The 14,915-nt window shown below is 42.1% G+C and overlaps 1 protein-coding gene across 6 annotated transcripts in view; it reads left to right on the top strand.

Moving 5' to 3' along the window:
• THRB (thyroid hormone receptor beta) overlaps positions 1 to 14,915 on the top strand; it is a 188,657-nt gene that overhangs the window by 127,516 nt on the left and 46,226 nt on the right. The window lies entirely within an intron of this gene.

Here is a 14,915-nt window from a genome sequence, read left to right as displayed (position 1 = left end):
TGCTCCTCCGACCTTCTAATTAGAATACTCCATGCCACTTAGCACTTAGTACCAAGAGGATGATACCACCCACCTTAGGAATCACTGGTATACGCAGAGTATTCCTTCATATTACACATTATGTAGTAATCCATGCTTGTTCTGAGGTTTTGTGTGCATTGCAAGGCATCTGAGCATTGCATTCTGCACATCGCCACTGATGCAGTTTCCCTATCCATTTGAGAGGCGATGATACTCCTGTGAGCCATATCTGCTATGGTTGTTAATGGGGTGTAGCGTAGTTCTGGCAACCATGCCAGAAATCACCAGATTGATATGAATGTCTGTAAAAGCACCTATAGACTGTATGCACATGGGAGGAAGGAGAAGAGAGATCACCATTGCTGGTGAATCAGGGTAAAAGGTAAAGGTAAAGGTACCCCTGCCCGTACGGGCCAGTCTTGACAGACTCTGGGGTTGTGCGCCCATCTCACTCAAGAGGCCAGGGGCCAGCGCTGTCCGGAGACACTTCCGGGTCACGTGGCCAGCGTGACATCGCTGCTCTGGCGAGCCAGAGCCGCACACGGAAACGCCGTTTACCTTCCCGCTGGTAAGCGGTCCCTATTTATCTACTTGCACCCGGAGGTGCTTTCGAACTGCTAGGTTGGCAGGCGCTGGGACCGAGCAGCGGGAGCGCACCCCGCCGCAGGGATTCGAACCGCCGACCTTTCGATCGGCAAGTCCTAGGCGCTGAGGCTTTAACTCACAGCGCCACCTGCGTCCTGAATCAGGGTAGAGGCAGGCAAGTAATCCTGACTTTTTCTGATGTACTTCGGAAGGGAAGAAGCAGGGCAGAAGAAAGGGGTGAGGCTCAATTATGGAAGGTTCTTCTTGCTCCTAGGAAAGGTAGAGAAGGAAGTGAGTGGATAAAGGTTTCCATCTGCTCTAGTTATTTGGAAGGACGCAGGTGGCGCTGTGGGTTAAACCACAGAGCCTAGGACTTGCCGATCAGAAGGTTGGCGGTTCGAATCCTCCTGATGGGGTGAGCTCCCATTGCTCGGTCCCTGCTCCAGACAACCTAGCAGTTCAAAAGCATGTCAAAGTGCAAGTAGATAAATAGGTACCGCTCTGGCAGGAAGGTAAACGGCGTTTCCGTGTGCTGCTCAGAAGTGGCTTAGTCATGCTGGCCACATGATCCGGAAGTTGTACGCCGGCTCCCTCGGCCAATAAAGCGAGATGAGCACCGCAACCCCAGAGTCGGCCACGACTGGACCTAATGGTCAGGGGTCCCTTTATCCTTTACTGGCCAATTGCCAGTTCGTATATAAAGTGGGGTTGGTGGTCGTATTTACACAAAAAGGGCTAAGGAGAGAAGTCTGCTTTATCTCGCTTTCCTTTGCTGCAATCCGTTTCTTTAGGCAGTTTATGTCACCAAGGTCTGATATTGGAGGTGAACCAGACTTGGATGATGATGATGATGATGATGATGATGATGATGATGATGATAATTTATTATTTATACCCCACCCATCAGGCTGGGTTTCCACAGCCACTCTGGGCAGCTCCCAACAGAATATTAAAAACACAATAAAACATCAAATATTAAAAACTTCCCTAATCTGGGCTGCCTTCAGATGTCTTCTAAAAGTCAGATACCTGATTATTTCCTTCACATCTGATGGGAGGGCGTTACACAGGGCGGGTGCCACTGCCGAGAAGGCCCTCTGTCTAGTTCCCTGTAACCTCACTTCTCACAATGAGGGAACTGCCAGAAGGCCCTCGGACCTGGACCTCAGTGTCCGGGCTGAACGATGGGGGTGGAGATGCTCTTTCAGGTATACTGGATAAAAAGTGCTTAAAGCAACAGAACTCGGCAAAATAAGGGGAAAGCAGGCAAGTTTTGCCTAGTTTCACAAAAAATATATTGGCTTCACTGTGACCCTGTATGAACTGAGTGTGCCCTGCGTCTATCTAAACAAGGAGAGCATTGCAAAGCTTTCAAACCGCCACCAAAAAGACCCTATCTCTTGTGCCTACCCATCAGTTCTCCTAACACTGACATGTCAGAAAGCAGGACTATATATTTATGGCACTTCTATAGTGATATATATGTATTTTTAAAAACTATATAGGGTCTGAGTTCTTCCTGTTTTAATTACCTGCCACTGTGCAATTTATTCTTCGTATGGCAGTAGCATTGGACCCATGTTGAGGAAAGATAATTTGCTTGAGCTTCTTCCTTTCTTTAAAACATAAATGTGCATTTTTGCTACAATTTAACAATAGTTTAGCATTGCTTGGTTTGGCCCATGGACATTTAGCTTCCAGGACTGACCTGGGTGCACCTATTGCCGTAAGCCTGATGGCATTTGCCTTGGTTGATCTCTCTCACTGATGCCAACCCACTTCCTTGCCCTCAGATGCATGCATATTTTAGAGCGTAAAAAAGGGGGAAGTAAACACCCCTTATCGCTTTCTGTAGATCGTAAGCAAGACTCTGTGTCCGAGGATCTCTGCAAAATAATCACTCACCTCAGTCCCACGGTTCCTAGAAGGCCATTGATATGGAGGAGAGATCTAATTTGTGCATCTGCAGAATTTTGAATTCATCGGGTGCTCCTGTTTAGCAGTCAGAGAAGATTTTTTTTAACTGCAGCGAGAATGCTTGGATGTGTGATTGCCCAACTTGCCATTCAGAAATGGGCGAACACTCTGCATGTTCTGAACTTTGTCTTTGTTCCTTCATCCTTTATTTCTGGGCAAGTTAAAACAATAACATCTTAGAGGATTATACTTTGCCAGTTGAATAATGTCTAGGACAAAAGACCGTTTCTATAAAGAAGAGACTAGTTTCTATAAAACTGCAGCATTCTTTTTGTATTTTCCATCCTTATTTGTATGCCTAGACTCTTATTTATGCTTCACACTCTCTGTGTGGGTGTGGGTGTGGGTGTGGGTGTGTGTAGTTGCTGGTCTGTGTGTTGGTGATCTCGTTTTGATTCCATTCACTGTAAAGCTGTAGTGGCTTTTCTGTTGAACTGAAGGCTATTATATATCTGCATTGTTAATATTCAGGGCAAATTACTCATGAAAGAACAGTATGTTTTGAGGGCAGCTTTTATATAAACCTTGTGTATTGTCTGTTAACTGCACCAAGCATTTATGACTTAGGTGTTTTGGTATCAATGTTTCTAATCAGAAATATTACCATAAATGTGTAATTTATCAATCGGAGGCAATATAACAGATTATACTGCGAGGCTCTGAGGCTAACTGAATACTTTGCACTTTCATAAAAGTGATATTTTAAATTACCACAGAGTGTAATTAATGACTTTATATTGTCTGGGGAAATAAGCTCCTGCAGGCAACTTTTTGATAGTTCTCTACCTGCACTTTTTACTAGTGGTGTTGAGAACATTGTGAAACAATCTGCTGCCCACTCTTATTTTAGCTATTGATCTGATCTCAAAAGAAAAGTGTGAGGTTCATTTTGATGCAAGAGGGTGAAATTGGTTACCGCTGGACCTCCCAGATTACTCAGTGCATAGATATTCAGAGCTCATAAGAAATTATTTTTAGACCTCTGTTTACATCTTCTGTGGTATTCATTGCTTCAGGTTACATTTACTGTATGTAGGCTTCTTTGGTTCAGCCAAAAGTTTCATTATGATCACTGAACAATTTCTCAAGACTGATATTGCACCCATTCTTAGAGCCTTATTCCTATAGAGGAAGAAGCCTAGGAAGAAAAATGATCCACTTGATCCTGTTGAAAATGTGAAATATTGCTCCCTAATAATTGAGAAGGTAATGGAAAGGACCATGCAAACCCTTTTCTGTGCACTGTTTTTTCCTCAAATAGTTTATGCTGAGGACAGAGATGGCTTGTTGCCTAGCAATCAGTAAGTGTTTCCTTTCCCGGAACTGGCAAAACAAACAGATGGGGCTGAAATTCTATGGGAGTAGTAACTCACCCGCGAGGCATTTTTGCTATCTGAGGCATCTGCTGCCTTGCTCTCCCAGTCACTGCCTATCTCATCTTTGGTGGGATGTAGAAGGCATATAAGTTAGATTTAACAGCTGTGCACAGGGTGCCCTCCCTCCTGAAGCTACAAACAAAAAGCAAAAACAACCACATCCACATCTCTTCTGTTAACTTCTGGAACAGGAAAGCTCTTAAGTTTTGGGATTTCAGAATCACATTTTTCATATTTTCTTTCATGTTGTTATAGCTTTCCTATATATCTTTTATTGGGGGGTAAGGAAGATATTTTAGAGCCCTCTTTCTTTGTTCCACACAGGTACCCATTTGATGCACAGCCTATCTCTGATACACGCAATAGATGATGCCACCCAAACTAAGGAAAACAGCTGTTTTCACTGTCCCCATTTTTATTAGGTTTTTTTTAAGAAAAGAGGCAAAAATCTCAGTAGTGCCATAGTAATATGAATTTGTAGTTCAGCTTCTCTTAGAGAATCAGTGCAAGCAATAGCATTCAAATAAACGTTTAACGGTATTCACTGAAAAGACTCACAATCAAAAAAGAAAAAGAGAGAGAGGTGGAGACTAAAGAGAAAGATGCTCAGTGTTCACATGTGAAAACGGGCTCAGATGCCACATGAGATGTGGTCCTTCCCCACATGGTCACTGCACCTGTGAACTGGGAGTCCCCATTGGCTTCCCTTTCCCACTCAGAGTGCAAGTACAAGTACACCTACAAATACCACAACGGGCTCTTGTGGGAAATGGAAAGTCTATGCCCTATTAACTGAGTGACGGGGGAAGGGCATGCATAGACCTCTCATTTCCCATAAAAGGCACATTGAGCTGCCTAAGTGTACCAATGTGCCCAAACTGAGGAGGGGAGTGAACCCATTCATGTGTGGGCAGTGATTGTAACCAGTGGCCACAAGGATTTCTCCATCTGCACAGGGTGATGGGGGCTAATTCTCAGCATACAAAGGAATATGCTCATGTGTACATTGTTGTAGGCATGAGACTGGTGCAAACATTCACTACATATTTTTTGGTCTCTAGACCCACTTAGAATAATATACGGTATGTGCAATTTTGTTTCCCTTGGAACTTCATTGTTAATTGTTTTAACTAATGAATCTTGCGTGGGAGGGGAGACACCAACAAACATAATATATGCATTTGCTCTATGAACAGTGATTATTCTGGAAATCAAGCAGTTCATCACATTGGACTGCAGAAAAGTTTTGTGTAGTACAAAAGACACTACAACCTTCCCCCACAAAAAAATCCTCATGCTAATAATTTTTTTTCTATATGACAACAGTGTATTATTTTCTTAGTGAAATAGGAAATTTTGCAAAATTCAAAGCCTGTATGTCTTGATGATTTCTTACAACATCCATGTTTAAACAAATTACAAATCTGACAGCAGCAGAAGTCATGACTAACAACCTTTAAAAACTCGGGAGACTCAGATATAAACCTCTTGAAAATAAAACCTTTCTAGCTTCTCTACAGCTTTCATCTGAAGTTGTATTGAAGTTGATTGGAAACAGGACCTATAAACCTTTCAGGTTCAAATCTTGTGAATAAGCACATTTTTTCTCTTTTTCCATTTGCAAATGTACCCAAACCTGATAGCATGCCTATACTTGGTTTACTATCCCTGTAAATTTCAAATGTATTTGTCTTTTTTGAGGGTGCCAACAGTATACCAGTATACCACCAAGTGTAGCAACTTGAGTGTCAGGAATTCAGCAACTGCAGGTTTGTACTGGTTGCTCCTGAACCTCTGTGAGTCTGTCCTGCAGTCAAACATAGCCATCACAAAAATCCCATGTTAACTGCGTCAGGTGCACTGATTTATGCTTACATAAATGAATCCATGGTCAGCCAAGGTCTTCTCACCAATGAATCACTTCAGATTTTAGTTGTAGCACTTTTTGTGCCTTCCCATTTCTCTGATACCATATCACACCTTTTGTGGGACTGAGATGCTGTTTCCAACAGAGACAACCCTTGCTGTGCTTGGTTTGTTACTGCCATTCATTTGAAAAGTACGTGTTTTGCCACCTGAATCCAGAAGCAGCCCAGACACAAGAGTTAGAGGCTGCAGAGGCACCAGCTGAGGAGCCAAACCCAGTTCAGGGCTTTGAGCTGGCCACTAGAGATCAGGGGACCACTCCGACTGACACTGGCAGAAAGTCACACCCAGAGCAAGCCCCAGACCACCAAGGCCAGAACCTAGGTCCTCACAGGTCCCTTCTCCTGAGGAGCCAGATACCTCCCCCTGCACTTCACTAGTCCAGCATGAGCATGCTAGGCTCTGGAACAGACAAAAAGTGCCCCATCTTCTGGCTCTGAAATTTTCCTTAGGGGTGAACTCTTGAGGCAGATGCTTCAAAGGCCTCAATCTGCTCCTTGCCGGAACAAGTTGCTCACTTGGAGCTATCCATGGTCCTGCAGCTTCTGGCCTAGCCTTACCTCAGGCCTCATCCTGCCTTGCCTCCAGTCTTGCCTCGCTTCCAGCCTTGTCCTGCCTTGCCTCATCTGCCACTTTCTGTAGCATCAGACATTATGTTCTTTTTTGAGGGGGAAAAGGTCTGTGGCTCCTAAAGAGGTATTCAGCTTTAAAGGTGCACTCAGTGACTTGCATCAGTTTAGCTGCAGAAGCCACTTGTACAATAGCAGCCAGAGTGGCGAGGCTGAGTTGTGAAGACATGCATTCCTGACATCACCACCCTATCCTGCCTCAGCCCCACTAAGGTAGTCTGTAGCAGCACCGGTTTTTGCTAGTATACTACCACATTCTTGCTATTGTACTGGTGTACCCCATATTTTGCTAGCATAAAAGGTAAAGGGACCCCTGACCATTAGGTCCAGTCGTGGCCGACTCGGGGGTTGTGGTGCTCATCTCACTTTATTGGCCGAGGGAGCCAGCATTTGTCCGCAGACAGCTTCTGGGTCATGTGGCCATCATGTCTAAGCCACTTCTGGTGAACCAGAGCAGCGCACGGAAACACCATTTACCTTCCCACCAGGGAGGTACCTATTTATCTACTTGCACTTTGATGTGCTTTCGAACTGCTAGGTTGGCAGGAGCAGGAACCGAGCAATGGGAGCTCACCCCGTCGCAGGGATTTGAACCGCCGACCTTCTGATCAGCAAGTCCTAGGCTCTGTGGTTTAACCCACAGCACCACCCGCGTCCCTTTTTGCTAGCATAGTGGTGGCATAATGCCACAGACTGTGAAATTAAGTCATGTTCAACATGTTCAGTTTCAGGTTTGAGGCCCACCGACCAGTCCCGAAGTGGGAATCTACTATAGATCTTCATTCTTTGGTCTGATATCTAAAGCAACTGAAACTGGCTTTTGTGCATGGAAGGCCACTAGATTAAGATCAAGTCCACTCATTCAACTCAACCAAAATGATATGGGCTTATCTGGTATATTTATTTTACTTTTTTATTTTACTTTATGGTGTACACAATTAAAATATGTGCAAAGGAAGGTCACAGGAAAGTGCAGTCTTAAAATAGCTGTTGAACAAAAATACAGTTTCCTTATTGCTAATGAACGTAGAAACACATTTATGACAAACACCTTTAGTGTCATTTTTTTACAAAGCAAATTCCATTACAGTCACAGGAAGTTCTACTTAAAGTTCACTGCAAATTATTCTTAGTCTAGTCAGACACTTTCCTTAGGCACTTTCGCAGCCTTTATATTATTGACAACATCAAATTAGAAGAAGGTTGCAGTTGCTAATACTTTTCCTTGGCTTGCAGCTAGAAAATTATAGATTTAAAATGTGTGGCTACTAAACATGAGAGGAAGACAAATATGGGAGAATGGCTCATAGTTTTCCATACCACAATTGCAACTTGTGCATTCTGCTTTATAGTTAACTGTATTGCTCACCATTACCATTTTACATATACTGTATGAGGAGGAAAATTTCACTCAAGTGAAATTATTGCAATTGTTCAGAGTGCATAATAGATTCAAATTAGTTTCTTGCAAATATATGCCCATCCTCATATGGCTTTTTAAAAATGGCATTTTACAGAAACATCAGCCGTGGCTAATAAAACCATCTGCATCAAATTTTCATGACTGGAAAGTGCCTGAGACTTCTCTGAAGGAAACCATTACTAATATTATCTCCATTGAAAGCTAGACCTTTACAAGGGGTATCTTTCATGTAATTTTTTTTCATACATACATTGCTGTTGGGTTACAACATTCCACTGCCTCTGGCAGCGTGTAGCTGAATACACTTTAGCAAGTCAAAACTCTGCGAGATGCTCTACATTGCTGCTGCCTGCTACGTGCATAAGGCCAGCAGGGTTAAAACCCTCAAGGTAGGAGTGGCACCTCATTCCATCTTGCGGCCACAAAGCCGAGCAGAGAGAGGCAATAGTAGCAGGACCGGAACTGCTAAGCGTGCCCACATAAGAATGTTGGCCTTAGGTAACAGAGTGTCCCTCAGGTCAGCCTACAATAAGAACAAAGTCAAACAAGGCTGAATCCTTGATGTTTTGTGTTTTAAGCATCTGAAAATTGTTCATGACCAGCTTCGACCCACAAGACCTCAAATGATCATAGGAGCAAGGCAATAAATTGATGGTAACTTGCCCAGGGCCCATGTTCTAGACGTGGCGCTGGCGAAAGTTGCATCCGTTGGCTCTACCTGTGCACAATTAAACCTAACTGCCTTTGCTGGATTTCGTAGAAGGGAAACCGATGTGTCTAACCGCACCGAATGGAAACTGACCATGGTGGCTGAAAGTGCATTGCTGGAAAACCTCTGCGTTCTTCTACCGGTGCATTCAGGGGGCGATGCATGTGAATTCCACCCGATCGAGAGAAGTGGGGGAACATTTGCTTTCCAGAACTCCACAGCTAAACAAGATCTTGGCAATGCCAACCGCTTGTCAACCAGTGTTTGTCAAGCCTCCAGAACATGGCCTTCCATCCTGGGATGGGCTGATGCACTTTCCTGGCAGAAAATATAAATGGAATATCCTAGACATAACAGACAGGCATTTATGTAAGAAAAGGCACTGTGAATGTAACAATATGCTGAGAATCGGACACCAGCCTACACAATTCCTGCATGCTTCGAGAGCATGGACTAGCTCAGTGATCCTGCCAGGCCACACAGATATGAATGTTGAAGGCATAACAAATGTCAAGGAATACCAAATGCAAGAGACAAAATGTAAAGGTAATTGGAATGATTATGCAAAGTGTAGCAGATCTTTATAATTCAGTTTATATGTGATCTAGTCAGGCCGTAAACAGTAAATTGTATCATATTAATAGCATCTATAGTAATCATCAACATTATTTTTTTCAAGCAATCATTATTTTAATTTGTCTTGCCTATTGTTTTACTGTTTAGATTGGCTACATGTTCAGCTGCATATATTTTAGTGTTATTTTTCCTCTTTAAGAAAGCAAATGCTAAGTAGAAGCGTCAAATACACCCTATCACTTTCTAGCATCATGGATATATAATTTAATTAGTTGTTTTTCTCCTCAGATTTATGGTCAGTTTGTTTACTGCCTGAATGTTAATAAGCAGTGAGCTGGCAAGAGTATATTGTGTCCTTTCTATTCTGTTTTTCCACCTGCAGACAGCCTCGAAAGATGTAATTATTTTATCCTTTTGGCAACAGAAGTGGTGTTTCATTTATATGCCTATTTTATTTTCACTGGAGTATATAATCTGTTAATATTCGTGCCTAAAAAAAGAAGTCTCTTGTCTCCTGCTGTGAAAGGAGGGGCCCAGTAGTTGTTTTCTTCTACTTAAATCCTTGCGTCACATCAGGAGGAAAGATTATAATGTCACAAAGGCTATCACCTCATGAAAAAGTTAAACTGGTTTAAGCACCTGATTTCTTCAGATTTGGGAGCCCTTTACCTCAGAATGCCTCCTTGCTAACAGATGTCAGGTGTTGATCGCTTTAACATCTTATTGAGGGCTGTCAGAAGACTCCCAGACAGTTCCACCAAGGCTTCTGTTATTTTCCATCCTGTTTCATTGCTAAATGTAAGAAAACATTTTACCCCAAAGAGGATAAATAAGAATTGTGAAGTGATAAGCAGTCTAATTAGCTAATATCTATTAACATGTGGCTAGACACATGTGAGCCTAATGAATTTGGTGGCCTTGCACATGGGGCTATTCCATTTATTAACACTAACGGTTGAAGCTAGCTTTTGAAAATTGTATGAAAACAGGCTTTGAAGTGAGATTTTCGCTAACTGGGTATTTTTATAAATACATGCCTTCGCGTTTGTTTCAAAAAAGTCAGCTAGCTTGCTTCATGCAGCTGTTAACGGAAAGTAAAAATGAGAGAGCGCCACTTTGAGAAATTTAGGATTTGTGAAAAATGAACTAGTGGGTCAGTTTAGCAAAGCAAATGCCTTGAAAATATAAGTCAGTTGGTCTTGCTTATAACCAATAATCCGCATATCAGTGGTCACAAGCCTGGTTTATCTCAGTGGAACATCAGTGTATATGGTGCGTTTTATATTAGTTAGTAACTATTTTCTTTCATCTGTAGCGTAATTGGTGGTTTTTCCTTTCTGTAAGGGGAACAGGACCCTTCTAACTTTTATTGAGGACACCTGTACCTCTAGAAGTTGTGTTAAGGAGAGACCTGTGGTAAATTCAGTTTTCTACATCATAGTTGTGGGAGAAGTTGCATTTAGTCCTATCATGTCTTGTAGACGATTGTTAATTCTTGGGATCTTCAGACTCTAACCATCCAAAGTAGGAGCCTTGATAGAATCTTACAGTGAAAAACCATCCCTAGGTATATGCCCTCATTTCCATGGAGATACATGGTTTTATTTCTACAAATTATAATCTAATAGTAAGATATTGACATTTAGTTGCTTAGAAATAACATAGGAATTGACATGGTTCAAGTAGTCTCTGAAGTCACTTGTCTATTATTCCCGGTTTATTATGTCTCTTGTGCTCTGTTAATTATCGGTGTGAAACTGAAGAAACTGAATAATATATTACGGCAAGCTATAATATACATCAGATATGGGACTATTTTCAATCGGCACTTTAGGGTTTGTTCACCTTTAGAGATGCACGTAACAACAATACCTGTAGCTTTAAAATATGTAACGTTCAATGCTACTTTTATGATACTAAGACTGTGATCCTATATTACTCACTGGGAAGCAAGTATCATTAAAATCAGTGGGGCCTACTTCTATGCAGATGTGTATAGGATTGTGCTGTAAACGAAATATTCAGGTCAGGAAAAGCATGTTTAATGCAAAGTGCACATGGCCATCAAAAGCTTCCTTTCTGCCCTGAGTTATCACATCCTACATGTGGACAAGACAAAGGTATCTGTCCTTTGTGCATTAAGTTTTACTGAATGTGCTTTTATAACACTATTGTTAACGTCTGTCTTGGAAAAAAGAGTAAGAGTGTGTGAAGTGGCTTTCAGGTGGCATGGGCTTATGCACTCTGTAACTAAGAGACACAAAGTGCAGTTCACAAATATGCAAGAAATATACCTTCTGAGCGCAGCTAAAGGGCTGTTTGCGCTTAGCAGAAATAAAGACATGGAAACCAGCAAACCCAGAGCAGTGCATACTGTAGATTTGGGTATTCAGTTTGCATGCATCTTTGCGGATCGTATGCGATGATAAATGTGTTTGCTTGAAAATAGGTTCCATGGGCTAGCACACTAGTGCTCTAAAAGGGTGGTGGTCCACTTACTAACTGCTATTGCAGCTGAAGCACAATTTTGCACACAAGAAGCAGGTGGAACTTGTCATCCAATAGTAACTGGATTTCATGGCTTCTATGCACTAAAAAGGCCCACTGGATTCTGCTTAAGTAAGCAGAAGATAACTTTCCCCCATCTTTTCTCTGCCCCTACAAGGACCCTTCAAAAACACAGTTGGACGGTTGGCCACGGGGGCCACTGCTAGGAAGATTTTATCAGAATCTATAGCCCCATGGTAGCCATTGTAGAGACCTCCACATGTTGCAGACTACACCCCATCATCCCTGGCCATGAACCATGGTGACTGGAGCTTTGGGAGTTGTTTAGAACATCTGGTAGTACCACACTGGGTACTCCTACTATAGGCTGTTGCTTCATCACAGCACCTCATTAAATCAGGTTTTTTTTAATTTGTTTTAAAAAAGCTTGCACGTGTTCATTGGCAAGAACCACAACTTCCTTAGGAAACAGCAGCTTATCAAAAAGTGGAAACTTCCTGCCATGTGCAAAAGAGACCCGGGGGGGGGGGGGAATCTGAAGTTTGTGCTTGTACCAACAAACCATGATTGTTACTATATCTGAGCCAGGCCAATGTCTTGAATAACTTGATGGTTTCATCTCCCCACCCTTCTGAGGCTCATGCTATTGATATTGCCTCTTCATTGCAAATTAAATCAATTGTAGCTGATTCAATTTGGATCATATTTTACTGGCCATGGATACCATTAGATATTCAACAAAATTCTTATGTTTACATTACAACCTTTAGGTGTGCAATTTCCCCCTGTACTTTATGAACTGAAAAGCTGAATTGCCTTCACCGAGGCTTACTTTTTAAATCAATAATGGAATCTGATCTTATAATAATAGGAGAATATGAAAATAATAAGAGAAAGGAGCATCTTGCAGGCCGCTAGCTGCCTCCCCTCCCAGTGTTGCAGTCAGATGTAATTTAATGTAGGGATGATGTACTCATGAAATGACTGCTATCACCTCTCTCTTTCCTTGCCACAGGGCTCAGAAACTTACCTTGAATGGTAAAAGAAGGCAGCAGAAACAGTAGGCATTCCCCCAAACCCTAAAGGAGCATCTTTCCCAACCTAGGATGGGGTCTGTGGGTTGTAGTCAATGAGTAAAACCATTGAAATGAATGAAAATGTCTTCATTAGGTTGATTAATTTCAGCCAGTCTACTCTGAGCACAGCTTAGTGGAATACCTCCCGTGGTCTGCATCCTAGGTTGGGCAACCCCCAGAAGCTCCCCAGGGAAATTAACAAAGCGCACACCGCCATGCTCCATTAGCCAGTCCCAGCATACTACAGTGGTACCTTGGGTTAAGAACTTAATTTGTTCTGGAGGTCCGTACTTAACCTGAAACTGTTCTTAATCTGAAGCACCACTTTAGCTAATGGGGCCTCCCGCTTCTGCCGCGCCTCCACCACACGATTTCTGTTCTCATCCTGAAGCAAAGTTCTTAACCAAGGTACTATTTCTGGGTTAGCAGAGTCTGTAACCTGAAGCGTATGTAACCTGAGGTACCACTGTATCTGGAGGTGAAGGACAGACTGCTTCCTGGCAGTTACAAAGGGTTTTTGGAGGACCTCAGAAGCCCAATGCTATCCTGTCCTCCAGTTCCACACTTGGTATGTTTTGGCAAAAGGTCATAGTGCCCATCACTCAAAACGGCCATCTCAACTGCATGCGAAAGGTACCTGAAGAAGTGTGCATGCACACGAAAGCTCATACCAAGAACTAACTTAGTTGGTCTTTAAGGTGCTACTGGAAGGAATTTTTTTATTTTGTTTTGACTATGGCAGACCAACACGGCTACCTATCTGTAACTTCCCAGCCAGAGCAGGGAGTGTCAACAGAGCACCAAAACAGCAAGCCCCCCCCCCCACTCTTCGCATCAATCCTGGAGCTCAGAAGTGCAAAGTCGACCGCGGCAAGTTGTGAGCCACTGGTATCTTTTATTACACCAAGCTTTTTCTGTGTAGGAACAAGTACATTTCCAACACGTGCAAAATCATATTGGGCTGTGGATGGCTTCTGGACAACATGTTCTGCCCTCCAAATGGAAATTACAGCCTTTTAGTTCATGAATTGTCATAGTTATTCAGGAACCTATGTCCTTCTACCATCCATTATGCTTCGTATTTTAAAGAACCTTCTACATTTTAATTCCCATTCTGTATAATCTTGGGAAATGAACATAAAAGCAGATATATTTGTGAAATTGCTGTTGGTGCCATTTATTGTTCCAGATGCTTTGAGGCAAATTACCTCAGCATAGTTAGCTGGCCATTTATTTATTTAAAAAAATCTGTTATATGAGTAAAACCAGGGCTAATCCGGCACCTGAAGTAGGGTATGAGTTTCCACAGATCATGAAACTAATTTTTTTGATGGGCCAGAGAGTAGACTTTTCCTCCTAAAGCTTATTTTTCACTCCTGATAACCTCAGCTTACTCTTGAGTCTGCCGATGCCTCACCTTTCTGTGCGGGTGATGCCATTTTTGCTACATTTGCACAAAAAGGTGACAACTTCTGTCAAAAATAGAGCGGACAATAATGATCTCCTCACACCTGTGCCAAGTCTTCCAACCAACACAGTTATAAAAGTATCTTATCATTGCTGCCATATTACATCTTCTTTTTCCATTGCACCACATATTTCCATATACCACACAGACAATGCCGCACAGTGTACAAAGACCATTGTATTATGCAAGTAAGAATGGCAGAACTTTTAAATACTTCTTTTAAAATAAAAAAGCTATCCTTCCACAGCTGTATCTTAATTCTGCAGATTAGCTCAAGCATCTTTGAAAGCCGTTTTAATTTTAACAGTGATGGTCCAGCCTACGTTTCTACGGTAACTGTCTACAGTACCAAATTTTCCATATTCACATATCCAATATTCACATATTTCAAGTGGAAACGTCATCCACTTCAGTTCTTGTTTAAGCAAGCATTTTAAAGAAGTATTTTCTTGTCAGACGTTTTATCCTTGTTATACTACCAGCTTTTGTCATGTGGCTCAGCCCTTACGCAGTAAAAATATAAAAGTTTGTCCCCTTAGCAAAAGTACTCCTGATATATTCATTAAAAATATTTTTAAGTGTCCCCATAAAAAATTAGAGCATCAGAGAATATTAATTCAGAGAGCAAAACATTAACAGAT

This window comes from Podarcis cretensis (assembly GCF_951804945.1).
Source record: "Podarcis cretensis genome assembly, chromosome: 12".
Lineage (NCBI taxonomy): Eukaryota > Metazoa > Chordata > Lepidosauria > Squamata > Lacertidae > Podarcis > Podarcis cretensis.
This window is presented reverse-complemented; position numbering and strand designations above follow the sequence as displayed.